At 35.5% G+C, this 17,170-nt stretch overlaps 1 protein-coding gene across 4 annotated transcripts in view; it reads left to right on the top strand.

Annotated features, from left to right (window-relative positions):
• Window positions 1-1,049: 1,049 nt before the first annotated feature.
• Window positions 1,050-17,170, top strand: part of sgk1 (serum/glucocorticoid regulated kinase 1) — a 91,983-nt gene continuing 75,862 nt past the window's right edge. For 2 of the 4 annotated variants that reach the window (XM_005162299.6, XM_073938095.1), the window contains exons 1-3: window positions 1,050-1,121; window positions 13,734-14,008; window positions 15,556-15,781. The gene's annotated coding sequence lies outside the window, so the exon portion shown is untranslated. Of the gene's footprint in view, window positions 1,122-10,119; window positions 10,249-12,978; window positions 13,028-13,153; window positions 13,224-13,733; window positions 14,009-15,555; window positions 15,782-17,170 lie in introns of all 4 variants that reach the window. The other 2 variants (XM_073938097.1, XM_073938096.1) reach the window with 2 other exon arrangements.

The following is a 17,170-nucleotide window of genomic DNA, read 5'->3' as shown; positions in this document are numbered from 1 at the left end:
GACCAAACAAGAAGCACTGCATTAAATTATATTTCTCTGCATCATGTCTTTAATAGAAATCAATTTTACTCTAGTAGTTTCAATGGAGTTTTTGCACTGGCCTGCTGCTAATGGCGCCTGCGTTTAAACGGTCTTTATTCTATTTTTATGCTCTAACAGCTAAACAGATGCTTAACTGGTTAAATTTGAATTACATTACAACATTGATGCTGTGAAAGGAACCTTTTGAAAATGAAAATAATCACACAAAGCTTTCACCAGAAGTTGATTGGCTGAAAAACTCTAGCTGTGCATATTCTATCATTGTCGTAAACTTAAATCTTGCCATTTCAAAGCAAGTTTTTTTTTTGAGATGTGTAAACTTAGTTGAGTAGAAGTGCTTTCATTGAGCTTTCTTGTCCGATTTTAAATGAGCCAAATGATTATGTTTACTTACTAAGGCAGTTATTTTGCATGCTTATAAGGAAGGCCAAGCAATTAAATTTTGCAGTGGAGACAAACAGAAAGAAAGATTGCCCCCGGAAAGGATTTCTCTCAGGAACTACTCAGGGTACAAAGTGTGCCCATCACCAATCACTGCTGGTCATAGCCAAAAAAAAAGTGTGTGTTGTGCGTGCCACATAATAAAACGGGTTTGCTTTTGTCGTTCGTTTCCTCTGTAAACGGAGGTGGTTCTAGTACAAAAGATGCCAGTGAACAAAAGACACTTTGTTCCACCCTAGTCAGCTGACCCACAGGCATGAGTGGGCATCTCAGAGGGCCTCCTACAGCCAAACGTCAATCTAGACTGGCACAAGCTCCCAAAAGCTCTCAAGTGCCACCCAATACAACCATCTAATGTTTATCTCACCAGCCTAGATAGAGTTTTCCTCACAGTCAGTGTATACATAGCTTTATGTGATGCTATCTATATTGCTCTCAGCATGACGCAGTGTTTTTTTTACTGTTGTTTTGAAAGTAACCTCCTTATCACTTCCCAAATTCTTCATTGATCCTCTACTAATCATTAATTCCCTTCTTATGTTTGCTTGATTTTCAGTGTGTGTATTGTCGTACGTCACCGGACCATATGCAAAGGACAGGCTCCTTCCAGGCTGTGTTTTTGTTGGGTATGCCAGCACGTGAGTAAAAATACATGCCTGTCCTACACATTTTATTGATGGATAGTACATGTTTGTGAAATGTTTTGAGGGTCAATTGAGGTTACAAATATAGGTGACCAGTCACATTAAATGAGCAGGGAGAGAAACGTGTGGTTTGTTGTTTTAAAACGAGATTCTGCCAGTTGCTTTATTTGCTAATGAGGTCATTACTCTGCTAGAAAAACACATTTCAACATAAAAAAAGCGCAAAACTACCTATTTTTATGGTTAGTTTTTCATTGTGACAACACCTCTGTGTAGAAAAACACATTTGAACAAACAAAAGCACAAAACTACCTATTTTTGGGATTGTTTTTTCATTGTGACACCAGCTTTGTTACATAATTGACATAACACTGAATATTTTTAAAATGCACTTTATTTAAAAAAAAAAGCTTAAATAAAGTTTTTTTGTGTGTGTCTGTATTTTGTCTTGTTTAGTGCTGGGCGATTAATTCAGAACCTATAATCGATATAATTTTTCCAGGTCAATAATTACTTTTCCTACCGCGTATGCAATTATATGATCCCGCTTAAAGTACACCTATTTACCCCTTTTACAAGATGTAAAATAAGCCTATGGTGTCCCCAGAATGTGTGTAAAATGTCAGCTCAAAATACCTATCAGATAATTTATTATAGTCTCCATAATCCGCCTATTCTGTAGACTGAGTACATTGTAGCTGTTTTTGTAGCCTGTGGCTTTAAATGCAAATGAGCTGCTTCTCCCCGCCCACCGTTCCCATGAGCGTTTCTGATACTCATCATGCGATACGTCAGATAAACAGCACAGAGACAGACTCGGATGAAGCTGAAATACTGCTCATTAGTCGAAATACAACATAGGCTCTTTCTGAAATCGTAGCCCTGTATACATTTCTGGAGACTGCAAATTATGTAGCCAGATGTACGTATGGAAAAGACCAATACAGAATCCAAAAAAGAAAATAAACAATTAAATAACAGGACAGGAATTTGGTAAAACGTGGTAAAAGTCAGATAAGGGCTTTTCTTTTTCTGGGATGCTTATGAAAATTGTTGGTTGGGTTTAGGGAAGTGGGTGGGCAGGTCAATCAATAAAAAGGAGGAGGGTGGGTCAGTCTATCTGTCAGTCAAACAGTCTGCCAACAGTGGCCTCTGGTGGATTTATGCGAGAAGAGCAGGCTTGAATGGCACTCGCGAGAAAAATTTGACATCTCAAAGAGTGTTCACAGCAGCCTCTCATGGATTCGCAAAAACAAAAACTGCAAAAAAAACCTTACCCCCCCACCCCCACCAGAACATATTTTGCAGTTTCTAGAAATGTATATAGAGATACGTTTTCAGAATGAACTTGGGTTGTTCACGTAACTACATAAAAAATTTTCCCATGCAAGCAAAGTAATTACATGTAAATGTGCTACAATGGTATGACAGTAATGCCTAGAAAATCTACCCTAAAATAGTTGTAATTTTCCTCATGCGCAATATGTCCTTTTTGATTTAGGGGTGACCCATGACCTTTCAGGACATTTCTTTGTAAAAATCACCCCACCGCTAAATGACTCACGATGGCCTTTGACTCATCGTGCACAGAAGCCTGATCTTACACATATATGGGGTCATTAGAGCCCTCATAAATCTGCCAACAGACATTCAGCTGTCAGAAGTCGGTTTCCTGGATAATTCCCAGCGTATTCTTAACTAAAAAAGACACCAGGATTGCACTGTCAAACTTTGCCTTTGTCCAACATTGAAGAGGCACCAAAAATAACAACAATCTGCCAATGAAAAAGACAGGAAAGAGTGATGACACATTTGTGAGAGTCTGATGTTGATACTGCTTAAGGCTGGAGTTGTTGTGTTTTGTCATTTACACAAATTATGTGTATACGCTTGTGTATACTGTATGATGAATGCTCCAATTAATTTAGTTAATTTCAAAGATTGTAACACTTTATAAGTACACACTATGAATCATCTAGTAAGCATTAGCAAGTAGTGAATACATAAGCATAAACTCTACATTATTAGATGTTAGTAGGCTTTTTATAACTGCGAATGAAAATGCTCTTATGGGCATATTTAAAATGTGCTTAATAATTGTACTTTCTTACTTTGTGATTAAACCGATTATTTTTTCATGACTACGTATTTCACTTTTTACAAATCCTTTGTATTTAAGTGTAGTTGGGGGTTTTAAGAACATTCAGATTGAGTACGTAAATGATTTACAAATTATTCAAATAAACATTAATATATTGTTATTCAGGCATATACTAATAATTAATTGTTTCTGTTAATAAATGCTTTACTAACTCAACTTCATGCAGTTTTGTGACCTAATCTAAAGTGAGGGCTATTTATGCTTCATAAACCCCTAATAAATGACAATTTAAGGCTCAGTATCAAATGAACAATACATCTTTGCAATCTTATCTAAAAATAATTTAATATTAAAGTTAATTTAATATTAATAATAAAGTTTGAATATTGCAGAATAACAGGAGTGTCAAAATATAACATAAAATTGGATAAAACAACAACAATATAACAATTTAATGATATATTATTATACAGCATTTCAATGTTATTTAGCAAAGTTTAAACTGCACAGTAATTTTATTTCAGTTAAGATTGCAAAGATTTATTTTTTAATTTATTAATTAATAAAGTAGCTTTTTTTTTTCCTTTTTAGAATATAACTAAGCCTTCAATTGTCATTTATAAGGGATTTATAAAGCATAAACAGTCCTTATTAGATTAGTTCACACAATTGGGAGAAGTTGAGTTAATAAAGCATTTATTAACATACTATATGCTTGAATAATAAGATATATAAATGTTCATTTGAATAGTTTATTAATCATTTACTTTTGCATTCTGAATAATCCTTAATAACCACCAACTGCTCTCAAATAACTAGTTTGTAAATGATGAAATAGTTAATTTATTAATTCAAACAATAATTTAAAAAGTATAAAAATAAAATCAAGCACATTATATTTAGTTGAAGTCAGAATTATTAGCCCCCATTGAATTTTTTTTTCTGTTTTGAATATTTCCCAAATGATGTTTAACAGCTCCGGGTGCTCTAGATCCCCCCACAAGTCCAAAGACATGTGATACAGGTGAATTGGGTAAGCTAAAATGTCTGTAGTATTTGCGTGTGAATGAGAATGTATGGGTGTTTCCCAGTAATGGGTTGCAGCTGGAAGAGCACCCAATGTGTGTAAAACATATGCTGGATAAGTTGGCGGTTAATTCCGCTGTGGCGACCCCTGATTAATAAAGGGACTAAGCTGAAAAGAAAATGAATGAATGAGTGATATTTAACAGAGCAAGGAAATTTTCACAGTATGTCAGATAATATTTTTTCTTCTGGAGAAAGTCTTATTTGTTTTATTTCAGCTAGGATAAAAGCAGTTGTTTTTTTTAAAGTCATTTTAAGGACAAAAAGATTAGCCCCTTTAGGCTATACATTTTTTCCGTAGTCTACAGAACAAACCATCGTTATACAATAACTTGCCTAATTACACTATCATCCTGCCTAGTCAACCTTATTAACCTAGTTAAGCCTTTAAAATAAATGTCTAGTCAATATTTATTTATTGTCATCATGGCAAAGATAAAATAATTCAGTTATTAGAAATAAGTTATTAAAACTATTATGATTAAAAATGTGTTGAAAAAAATCTTCTCTTTGTTAAACAGGAATTGGGGGGAAAAATTAACAGAGGGGCAAATAATTCAGGGGGGCTAATAATTGTGACCAACTGTGTGCTCATAAGTCAAGAATAGAGCGTTTGTATGCAGTTATAAACTGCTTACTAACATTTGTTAATGTAGTGTTAATGCTTATCAAATAATGAATTTACTAATTGCTAATGCTTAATAAATGGTTCATAGTGTGGAGTTATTATAATTTTTTACCAAAAGGGGTAATACACATAGAAATAATATTAAGTGCAAGTAAATTGACAGCTTTATTGTTTAAAACTCAAAAAAATGTAATTGTCCGATTATAGATAATGTTCCATTATATAAACAGATTTTCTATAAAAATGACACTACATTCTTATTCTGACCCTGTACTTGTAAAACATATTTTTAAAAGTGATCACAACATTATTTAGAGCTTGTAAGCTTATATTAGTATATGTAAACCTAATAACAATGTTATTAAACGCAATAATATTTTTATTCAACTTAGTCTTTTTATTTATCAGGGGTCACCACAGCAGAACGAACTGCCAACTTATCCAGCATATATTTTATGCAGCGGATGCCTTTACAGCTGCAACTCAGCACTGGGAAACACCCATATACTCTAGCATACACACACATACACTACGTCCAATTTAACTTATTCAATTCACCTGTATCGCATGTCTTTAGACTGTAGGGGAAATTTACGCGAACACTAGGAGAACATGCAAACTCTACACAAAAATGCCAACTGGCCCAGCTGGGGCTTGAACCAGCGACCTTGCTGTGAGTTGACAGTGCTTCCACTGAGCCACCGTGCCACCCTAAAGCATTTTTACTAGTTATGATATTCTGCTGTTTTATGTGAAATCAAAGAAAAAAAAAACTAAGAACCGCAGCATTACCACTGGTCATCTCAGACTTTTAGACTGCACTGTATGTCCTTTTCCTGCAGAGCTGTGCATTGTGAGTTGTGTGTGACTCTTGACCCTCTAGCTGTGCTGTGCAGACGGCCGTCTCCAGCTCTTCTCTGCTACTTCCTGTCCAAACACACCCCTTTTCCTGTCCATAGAGTGGAGCTATTTTAAAGCCACCGTAGGCCTGGAATGGCTTGAAAGAAGCCAAGAGTAGAGACATACTGACTGCTGACTGTGTGTGTACTGTATGTGTGTGTGTGTGTGAGGAAGGATTCTATCAGCTTCATGGCTGTAATGATTGAGGAAATCAGGAGATGATGAGAACGATGATCTCACTGTACAGCCTCGATTCTCCTCTAATAAGGAAGTAACTGCTTAATTCAAAGATTTTTTTTGTGATATGTTGATATGATTTATCAAGATCTGAAATAACCACATGTAAAAATGACCCAGTTGTACCTTAAAGTTTACAAATAATAACTTTGTTGTAGTAGGATTAAAATAAAAGTATTTAAACGGCACCTAGATTTAAGATAAGTCTTTTGTGACTCCAGAATGTGTCTGTAAAGTTTCAGCTCAAAACACCCATCAGATTTTTTATTCAATCTCCACCTCAGCTTTGTCAGATAATTAGCAGTGACAGACATGAAGGAAGCAGATCTCATGTAATGTTTGTGGAAATACTACAGTAAAAACTTATTGAACCAATGAGTATTTGATATATTTATTTATTTAATCCAAGCTTTTCTGCAACAATGAATGTCACACAACGTCGTTACAAAGTTTACGCACACACAGACACACACTGCACGCACGTTTAACTTTGCACTGTTTTTGCATGGCAAATGTGACAGTATACACGTTAATATTCACTGCTGTGTGGATATCCGTTATGTTAATGTACAAAATAAACCTGATTTAACGTCCACAAACAGGGATTGAAGCATCTTCTTTTAAAATTGTACTGACATGCACCTGTGGTGATAAAGTAGAGGTGGTAAAATCTCTGTAATTCATTACAAACATGCACTGTTTAAAAAAAATGTTTGTAAAACTCAATCTTAATCACATTTGATAAGGATTGATGATCACAGAGTGCTGAACAGATCTTTTAATTTCAGTTACTTTTCTCACGTCCTGCTCACCTGTTTTTAAAAAAGACACTTATTGTGTTTATTACCCCAATATGACTGTGGACACATTATACCTGTACACAATTCGGTCCAAACAGTTTCCAAAAGATGATTTTCACCATAGGTGCCCTTTAAAATCCATGCTTTAACACTTTGTTTTTCTGCTTTAGCATTTTAATAAGTAAACTGCAGTGCAACAGTAAAAATCTGACACAAAATCAAGAAAACACATGATGGGATGTATTGGAAGTAACTATACATAATTATTGTACAGTTTGGCCTAAAATAAACTGTGAACAGGCTTTTTTTCTAGGTTGAAGTATTATTTATATTGAATTGATTAGTAACTTTTTCTTGGTCAAAGCAGTGGTTTGATGTGATCTTCACCTTTGTTGATTTAATAGATTAATTCATCTGTATATAATTTTAAATGTATCTGTGTTCATAATAAACTGTAAAATGGCTGGTGATGATAACATGCCCAAATATTGTCACAAAAGATCAGTTTGTGTCCATATAACTTTATCTTTTTCCCAGGCGATAATGGTGAACATGCTCAGTAACTCTATGTAGAGACTTTAAGGTGAGCATTCTAACTCAGATTGACTTGTTCAAAGGTTTTCTCCTTTTTCTGAAAGTTTAGTCAAGTCTAATGTGTTTGTTTACTAAGGTTATGAAGAAATCCATGGCTTAAATCAGCACCGTCATTCTTTTGCACAGATGCAGAACAAACACACTGTGCATGAGTCAGGAAGAAATGTACAGAATGTAGAAATGATGTGATAAACGACAGTGTCACAATACACACTGGTGATTTCACAATGAAATGTTAAGGAAGTGGAAGGTATTTAGTAGATATTTCTGTACAGGATGAACTTTTCAGGAGGTTTGTTACTGCTGTATAAACAATAGAATAAGACTCTTAGGTCTGATTGGCATAAAGTTACTTTGTTCCAGAAACCTCTTAAAAATAATTCCAGCAGACACACAACCTCATAAGACATTAATGTTAGGTTAGATTTAGGTCGCCAGCATTTAAGAACAATATTATTTTGACGTTCATTAACGACATCAAACGATGTTGATATTTGGTTGATTTTAGGTTGTGTTGGAAAGTGACCAAAATCCAATGTTAAATCAACATCTTAAATCAACATCATATTAATGTAAAATACTGATATTTATTCATCAGCTTTAAAAACTAAAATCCAACGTCTGATAGACATCGTATAGATATCGTCTACACAACTTCAAGCTGTAACATTATTACACATTGATATTTTTATGGTCTTCTGTTGCCTTGGAACGTAACCAAAATGTAAACTTTACCTGACGTTGGACATTGGTGCCGGCCTTACATTAATATCTGGCGTCAACCTGATTTTCATTTCCAAATAAAATGCAATGTCCCAAAACATTAGAGTACATCATTCTGACATCATGTTTACGTCCTGTGCCAGCTGGGATGATTCTTTATTGGCATTAGCCATGTTTCCATCCAAAGAAGCAAAACTGGGATATCACATAAAAGACATGCAAATAAAGCAGTGTTTCTATCCAATGAGTCAAAGAGAACGGAAAAAGGGTATTTCCTGATTAACCGGTGTCAAATATCAAAAATAAAAACAGAATAGGTAAGAGAAGCTGCATGAATTTTTTCTTTATTAAATAAATGACTTGCACATTTATTTATTTATTGTGCTGAAACATAATAAGCTCGAGGTGGCATTTGAAGGCGTGAGACAGTTCTGGAGGTAATTACAAACAACACTAATACTGAAATAGTTTCGGTGTTTTATAATGACCAAAACAGCATTTCAGATGTTTTACGATGTGCTTAGCCTGCTGGTTTGTCCTTTCACACACATTTTTATCTCCATTTGATCTCTTATAACAAAATCCTATGACTTTTTTAATGCGCATACTGAAATTTGTTCGGTAAAAGTGTTTCCATCGTAGTTTATGCTCATTTTTTCTTATAGAATAAAAACTTTATCCTACTCAGTTATGCGAATTTTCACAATTTATGCGCATCTTGCCGTTTCCATCAACCATTCTTATGTGCTTATCCAAATAGGTGGATGGAAACATAAATAGTTCAATGAACGACATTAAAAATTTTCCATTTAAAAAAAAAGCTTGTTTATAGTGCACGATTCCTTAGATTATTAAAATTTTCATTAGTGGCGTTTTTGTGAACTTTTTTTAAAGAGTTGAAACATGCAACATCCTCTTTAATATCTTTATAATAAATGTTCATGTTGGTACCAATATTATAATGGAAGAAAAGCTTGAATGTCCGAGAGAAGTCAATCATTTTAAGTATGGAGTACAGAGTATGTCACTATACACATATCTCCAGTGCAGTTTTACAATATAACGATGCCCTACAAACCTTAATTGAGCCAGCTAGAGGACCACAATAGTGTATGGCGAAGAAAAACCCCAGAAAAAATAAGATAAGCAGAAACATAGCAAAATATATATACAAATAAGTAACTGTAACCCTAAATTAAATGCACATGGACAATAGACACATCGTTACGATGTTGCACAAGATGTTTCATCATGTCCAGTGCTGTCTAATTCAGTGTTGACATGCACATATATTTTGACCTTGCTGTTGTGTAATGTGCTTGCGGAGTGAGGATCCCGTTGCTAGTGGTCTGATTTGTGTACATGCAGTCTGAGAGGCCAGTGACCGTCAAAGTGGACCAAACCAGACACTGTAATCAAATACACCACAGGAATCCACCGCAAACTGCACCATAGAAAGTAAAGAAGAGAAATCATGGACTCCATTAGTTTTAAAAAAGTGAATTTCAATGTTAAGCAAAGTAATAATTGATAGACTAATTTAAGGAATTACAGCAGAAGACGGAAATAAGATATTCGCTCACCAGTAGGAGATAAAGTAAAGGCTGATTGTCAGTCTTACGTAAGCCTAGCTGATAGAGAGCGAGAGGACAGCCTGTTTCCTCCTGCCTCTTGGGCCTCGGGCTGAGGGAACCGGCTGACTTACCGTCTCTTCAGCCCTCTTAACAAACACAGCATCCCTCCCCCCCAAACACAGGTTACATGAGGATCTCCACCAGCAGTGATTCACGGCAGTAATTTGTCTGTGTTTTAAGGATCAGATCAGCATTAAGCCCTGAATGTCTGGTACTGGACGCGATATTGGAATTTAAATGTCTTACCGTCATTTTTATTTATTTCACTAGCTTGCTTTTGTTCCTACAGATGATACTCTGCAGATTAAAAATAAAAGAAGGCAACCATAAAAGAGAGACAAACAGGAGAGGAATAAAAGATGGTGTAACAACTAAATCTCTTGCAGTAGACGCATGTATCTGTTGGGGATTTTTGTTGGTAATTTTTCTGTTTTTTGAATTTTAAACAATGAAGATAAGAGATAATTGAAAATGTATAAAGATTTTAACAGATTTAAGTGTGTTGAGCATCAATTGTGGGGAAAACTATTTTAATTTTAAGCTTTAGTCAGCTAATTTCATCCTCCAGGTTTGCTTGTCCAGTGATGATGCATCGGTTCCTAATTATTATTCATAGACTGACTTTTCTTATCCTATGAGAAGAGCCTGCTTCTTAATTATTCATGATATCATGTGCTTTTCGATCACAGGCCCATATAGACAGACATTTAAGCTGCTCTGCCGGCCATGCCCAGTCCTCTATATCTCACAGCACTCCATGCCCATAACATTTTAAAAAATAGATTCTAAGGCGTCGTTTACACTAATATGATTTAGTTTTAAAACACATAACTCTTGCTACAGGTTTGCCTTCCATCCAGGCCCAGATTGACTAATCGAGAGAACCGGGAGAACTCCCGTTGGGTCGGTCCGTTTTTTTGGCCGCGAGGGCTGTTGTCCCTAGCTGCTTGCACTTTCAGCAGTTGCACTTTATTTATTTATTTATTTATTTGACCATAGCTTCATTATATTGCCACAGCTCCGCTCTTTTCATTTTCTCGCTGCCCCAAAATACAGCCTGCAGGTCATTCGACCCCAAACAGCCGTGCCTTGGTGAAAATAAGAATTTGAATTATTAATATTAATGAATATTACACTTGCTCAATGAAAACTAGATGATTCACTTCATTAATAAAATCATTAATATTCCAGACGCACCATCATAATGGTGCCATTGTAATCCAGTGGTCAGCATGTTGCGTTACGACGCCGCCGACCCGTGTTTGACCTTACTTGTATAATTTTTTTATTTTTTTATTTTTTATTTTTTGTGTGTGTTAAGGTGTATAAAACTGTTTGGGTTACTTATGTAGGTGTAAATATAATTTTTTTTTTGTGATCACCGTTACAAATGACTGGATATCCATAAAGAATTTTGCACACAGTATATATTCAGATATAGGAAAGGACATTAAAATGTTTTAAAGAATTGTGTTGGAGACTTGGCTAACCTTTAATCTTCTCATATTTTTGCAAAACATTTGAAGTTCTAAAGCAACTGTTTCCTTAAAAAAGCAGTGATAGTCATTAAAAACTGAATTGGAAATAACCTTATTTTAATATAGTCAGTAGTGAACTGAGGTGGGCCGGTCTAAGGCTTGAAACTCCAGGGCTGAAAAGGAGTCCCACTCCGACCCTGCTTCCATCCACACTACCCTGGAGTTTTTGAACCCCGAAAACGGAGCGTTGTAAAAACACTGAAGAGGCCGTTCTCATTTTAAAACGCTGTTGCTTCGTGCTAGTGTGGATGGGGGAAAACAGAGACTAAAAACAGGCCTGGCTGCCAACATTCACCTGATCTGATTAGGGCTTTCTCTCAATATTAAGTACACAAAGTTCAGTCTTGCATCCTTTTCTTGTAAGTTAAGACTTTGTATGTTTGATGTAGAAAACAAACTCCCGAGAAGGAGTTTCTAAAGTCATTTACATCTCCCTGGCTACATTGTCTTAACAATAAAAAGAAAACGTGATATAAAGAACTGCTTATTTCATTTTAATATTAACAAGTTAACAGACACCAAAAATGTTAAGGCATCATGTAGCTACATATTTATATGACCGTCATCTTCACTGTATGCATATTTATAACAAAGTGGAGCCTTTAGCAAAACTGCCACTTTTCATTTTCAATGAAAAACATGAAAGATATCCTGTCTCCTTTGCTGAATATCAATTTTAATAATCAATAATACAATAAATGTATGCAATATAGGAAATATAGGCAAAGCTTAAAGGTTACATAAATTAATATATTAGCCTAACTTATCTTTGCACTCAGCCAAAGACCAAAGAGTTGTTAGATAGAGACAAGATGAATTAAATATCACTTTTAACAACTTTAGTGAGATGACATCCAGCGGTAAATCCTTCATGAACAGTCCGACGTGCGTTGTTCTCACCTGGGGAGCTGTGCTCAAGGCACTTGCTGACTGCCTGGGCTCTGATGTGCACATACGCTGCAGCACATGCCAGAGTGTGTGTTTGGTCACGTGATGTGTCTTTTCAGTGGTGTAGTGTGGATGGAAATCTTTTCAAAAACGCTACGTAAAATGCCAATGTGGATGTGGATGGTTTACGTTCTAAACTGCCATTTTAAAACTAAAACGTACTAGTGTAAAAAGGGCCTGAGGCTGACTTGAACTGAAAGGGGGGATTCAAGACCCTTTACTTCACAGGTCTCAAACTGGATTCCTGGAGGGCCGCAGCTCAGTACAGTTTTGCTTCACAGCTGATCCAACTAATCAAGGTGATTAAGACTATAGAGACTATTAAGCAGGTGTGAGTTGGAGCTAGTTGGAGCTAGACTTTGCAGAGCTGTGGCCTTCCAGAAATTGAGTTTGATGCTATTGCGTTGATGCTGCATCCAGCAATAACTGCATCTTAAAATGTAATAAACAAGCAAAACTTTATTTTATTCTTGCCTCTGATCTTGTTTTTTAGATTTTCTTTTTGCCAGAATGATTTGTCTGAAGTCACTCTGAAATCTGCTGAGTCTGACCCTAAATCAGTTTATATGATTTGTTATTTGCTGCTATGTTAAAATATATATTGCAGAGAGGTGGTGTTTCACATCAGACCAAAATTAATTCATATTTGTTCTTTGTCCAAGTACAAAGAGACCTATAGAGTTGCTGTTGAAAATCAGGGGTTTAAATCAAGTAGGTTTAAACACAGGGTCATTTCTACAAATAAGATGCTTTTTGCCTCAATGCTGATTGCCAGAATGTAATTTTCCCTCTGTTTCTTTATCAAACCTGCAAAAAAATGATGACAATGAGAAAAAGATCCAAAGAACCAAGAGACCTTAAACACATATTTATGCAGTTGCTGTTGATAACCAGACCTATAAATCGAGTAAGTTTATAGTACAGGGAGATTTCCATAGTAATATTCTTTTTGGCCTTACTGGTTGCCATTATGTCATTTTAATCTATTGTTTCTTTATCAAACATGCAGAAAGAAATGAAAATGGGATGTAAAGAGTGTTATGTCATTATTTATTAAACCTAATGTTGTTCTAGACAAGAGTAGTGAGCTGTCAGGCTCCAAAACTGCACTATAAAAGTGATCCATAAATCTCTGCCATTATTTTCCAAGCCGCTAAAAGCCACAAAATAGTTTTACATGAGAGAAATAAAGTCATTGTTCTTTGATGTTTTCACCTCCTCTGCAGCTTGTATAGCTCGAGTGATGCAAATAATGAATCAGTAATGTTTGATGCAATTTATGTATTACATTAAGCTAATTGTGGCTTTATTGAATAGACATGATATAAAAAAAGATTATTAAAATTTAGTATGTTTTTTTGTATTCCCTTGATTAAATACAACAGGTTGATTGAATAATCACTTTTCTTTATTTCAGAATTTAAAATTTTGCCTGAATTATTCCTTAAATACCTCAAAACAATCACCACATAGATTGTGAGTGTGGAAACTTCTCCACTTCAGAAAACTTGACTGTTTCACTCTGCCCAATGAGAAGTGGATGCTGTTGCTGTGATATTGTTGCCTGGATACCATTGTTTCCACGTGTGGCCTGTATCTTTCTGTGCTCAGATGAGAGCTCTACAATATAGCGTGACGTAAAGTTTTGGCCAATCAGCACACAGGATGAGCAGAGGAGCGCTTGCATAAGAGGTAAAAACACACAGTGAGCATACAAATGACTTCAATGTGAAAACATTCTGAATACTGAACAGCCAACACACAAATAGATACAGCACTGAATTAAAAATGTTTCCTTTTATAGCTGTAACAAGAGGATGAAATTAACTAATTAGCTTTGATTCATACATGTGTGTGTGAGTGAGAGAGAAATTTGACTAAACTCTTCATTAGCACATGAATAACCATTCAAGTAACACACTTGAGTCATCCATTGACAACAAACAGTTTTCCATCTTCTAAAACACACACTTACGATCCTCCAAATCATACACAAAGCTTGGCTGACAACAGTCAGATCATTATTTCCTGAGGCATTATCTATCTACACTCACCGGTCACTTTATTAGGTACACCTTACTGGTACCAGCTTGGACCCTGTTTTGCCTTCAGAACAGCCTTAATCCTTTATGGCATAGATTCAACAAAGTACTGGAAATACTCCTCAGATTTTGGTCCATATTGACATGATGGCATCACACAGTTGCTGCAGATTTGTTGGCTGCACATCCATGATGCGAATCTCCAGTTCTATTACATCCCAAAGGTGCTCTATGGGGTTGAGATCTGGGGAATGTGGAGGCCATTTGAGTACAGTGGACTCATTGTCATGTTCAAGTAACCAGTCTGAGATGATTTGCACTTTATGACATGACGCATTGTCCTTCTGGAAGTAGCTATCAGAAGATGGGTGCGCTGTAATCATAAAGGGATGGACAGCAACAATACTCATGTAGGCTGTGACATTGACAAGATCCTCAATTGGTACTAATGGGCCCAAAGTGTGCCAAGAAAATATCCCCCACACCATTACACCACCACCAGCCTAAACTTCGGATACAAGGCAGGATGGATTCATGCTTTTGTTGTTGACTACAAATTCTGACCCGATCATCCGAATGTGGCAGCAGAAATGGAGACTCATCAGACCAGATAACATTTTTCCAATCTTCTATTGTCCAATTTCGGTGAGCCTGTGTTAATTGTAGCCTCAGTTTTCTGTTTTTAGCTGACAGAAGAGGCACCAGGTATGGTTTTCTATTGCTGAAGCCCGTCCGCCTCAAGGTTGGACGTGTTGTGCTTGTATTGTTGCCTTTCCATCAGCTCGAACCAGTCTGGTCATTCTCCTCTGGCATCAACAAGGCATTTGTGCCCACAGAACAACCACTCACTGGATTTTTTTTCGGACCATTTTCATGCCACATTCAAAGTCACTTACATCACCTTTCGTCCCCATTCTGATGCTCGGTTTGAACTGCAGCAGATCGTCCTGACCATGTCTACATGCCTAAATGCATTGAGTTGCTGCCATGTAATGGGCTGATTAGAAATTTGTGTTAACAGGCAGTTGGACAGGTGTGCCTAATAAAGTGGCTAGTGAGGGGTATAGCTTAGCTATTATAATGAGCTAGAATATTGTAATTGTTATGGTATATTTTGGATGATCTGATTATATACGTTCCTGTCTTGTGATTCAATACTTCAACTACTTCTGTGTTTTCTCTGTTTTCTTACTGCAGAATAAGTCTTTTCTGGTTTGCAGTAGAAGGACCTTAGGCCTATAAAGCTTTGTAAATCCTGTCCCGGTAAAGCTCTGTGCGGCCTGAAGCTGGAACTCCGGATGTCAAAGTCAACTGTACTGGATGTTCACTGATGCTAAAGGGAATCGATGAGTCATCCTGCTGGACCTCTACCGCAGCTGACATCCATGTCTGATGAAAAGAGCGACAAAACTATTGTTGTGAGGTACGTACACAATGTAAATTATTCAACAACAGCAAAAAAGCTTCTAAGTAATTGTAATTAGTTCAACACAATAACCATAACCAGTAACAAAACACTATCATTATGCATTATGCAATGTCAGAATCAAATTTTGGTGATTTATATTTAACAGTGTCTAAAATAGAGCTTTTTCTTGCTGTCTTAAACTAGTGTAATGTGTTCTTTAATGCTATACTGTACAGACTTGTGCATTTTTATTGAAGCATATAGTGTTTTTCATATTGTGTTGGTGGTAAAGATGCTCTGATCGATCAGCTGTAGATCGATATCGGCCGATTATAACATTTAATGACTCAATCAGTACTCGCTGATCTGGCCGATATCATGAACTGATCACAAGTGTTTGTGTTAGTTTGAGATGAGCAAAATATTTGAATGGTCTTGCATGTATTTAAGCACTTTTACATATAAGAACTGAAAGAGCTTCTGTGTTTTTAACAATATTGCAAGTTCACTAAAACCTGGCTGGAAAATTACATAAATAAAACATAAAAAACATTTTTTTATTTGAATATTTAACAATATAACTTCTTGTAATATAATTATTGCAGTAAACAGTAGGTTAAAGGTCTGTTTCCTTTTAGGAAAGAAGTAATGGATTTACAGGTGTGCATTTAACTTCTTATGCATCAAATATGCTCTGCTATTTTTAAACATAATAGTTTTAATAACTAATTTATATTTACTTATTGCTTTTGTCTTTGCCATGATGACAAAACATAATATTTTACTAGTTGTTTTGAAAAGTACTAGTATTTGCAACTGAAAGGCTTTATTAATTAAGTAATTAATTAATTAATTAATTAGTAAGGTTAACTGGGTATGTTAATTAGGCAAGTCATTGGGCAGCAGTCGTTTGTTCTGTAGCCAAAACAAATCTTTTATAAAAGGGGCTAATAATATCGACTTTAAAAAAATAAAAAATAAAAAAAGCCTCCAAACAAAAATAATAATCTTCTACAAATAAAATATCTTATAGGAAAATCTGTGTTTTTTTCTGGCTCAAAATGAGGGGGAGGTGGTATTCCGATTACTAAATATTTGCTTCTTGAAACAAATACATTTTGCATTATTCTTCTAATGTTATCAAGTACAACATTATCTTATTTTGACATTAAATGATATCAAATGTAATTAAATACATGACTTTGAGAATCACATTGGGTCTATCAGTAGCTCTGTCTGCTTGCATGGTTTTTCTCAAAAGTTGGAGACGGAAACAAAATTTGATAGAGGTGGCAATTTCATTATTATCTACGCGGAAAAAACCCTGGTAAAACTGAATTTGTGTGAATGTTTCCTGGCTACATATTGTATTTTACATTATATAAATATTTGAAAAATAAAAAT

Source organism: Danio rerio, chromosome 23, assembly GCF_049306965.1.
Source record: "Danio rerio strain Tuebingen ecotype United States chromosome 23, GRCz12tu, whole genome shotgun sequence".
Lineage (NCBI taxonomy): Eukaryota > Metazoa > Chordata > Actinopteri > Cypriniformes > Danionidae > Danio > Danio rerio.
Note: the sequence above shows the minus strand (reverse complement) of the source record. Positions and strands in the feature narration are given on the sequence as shown.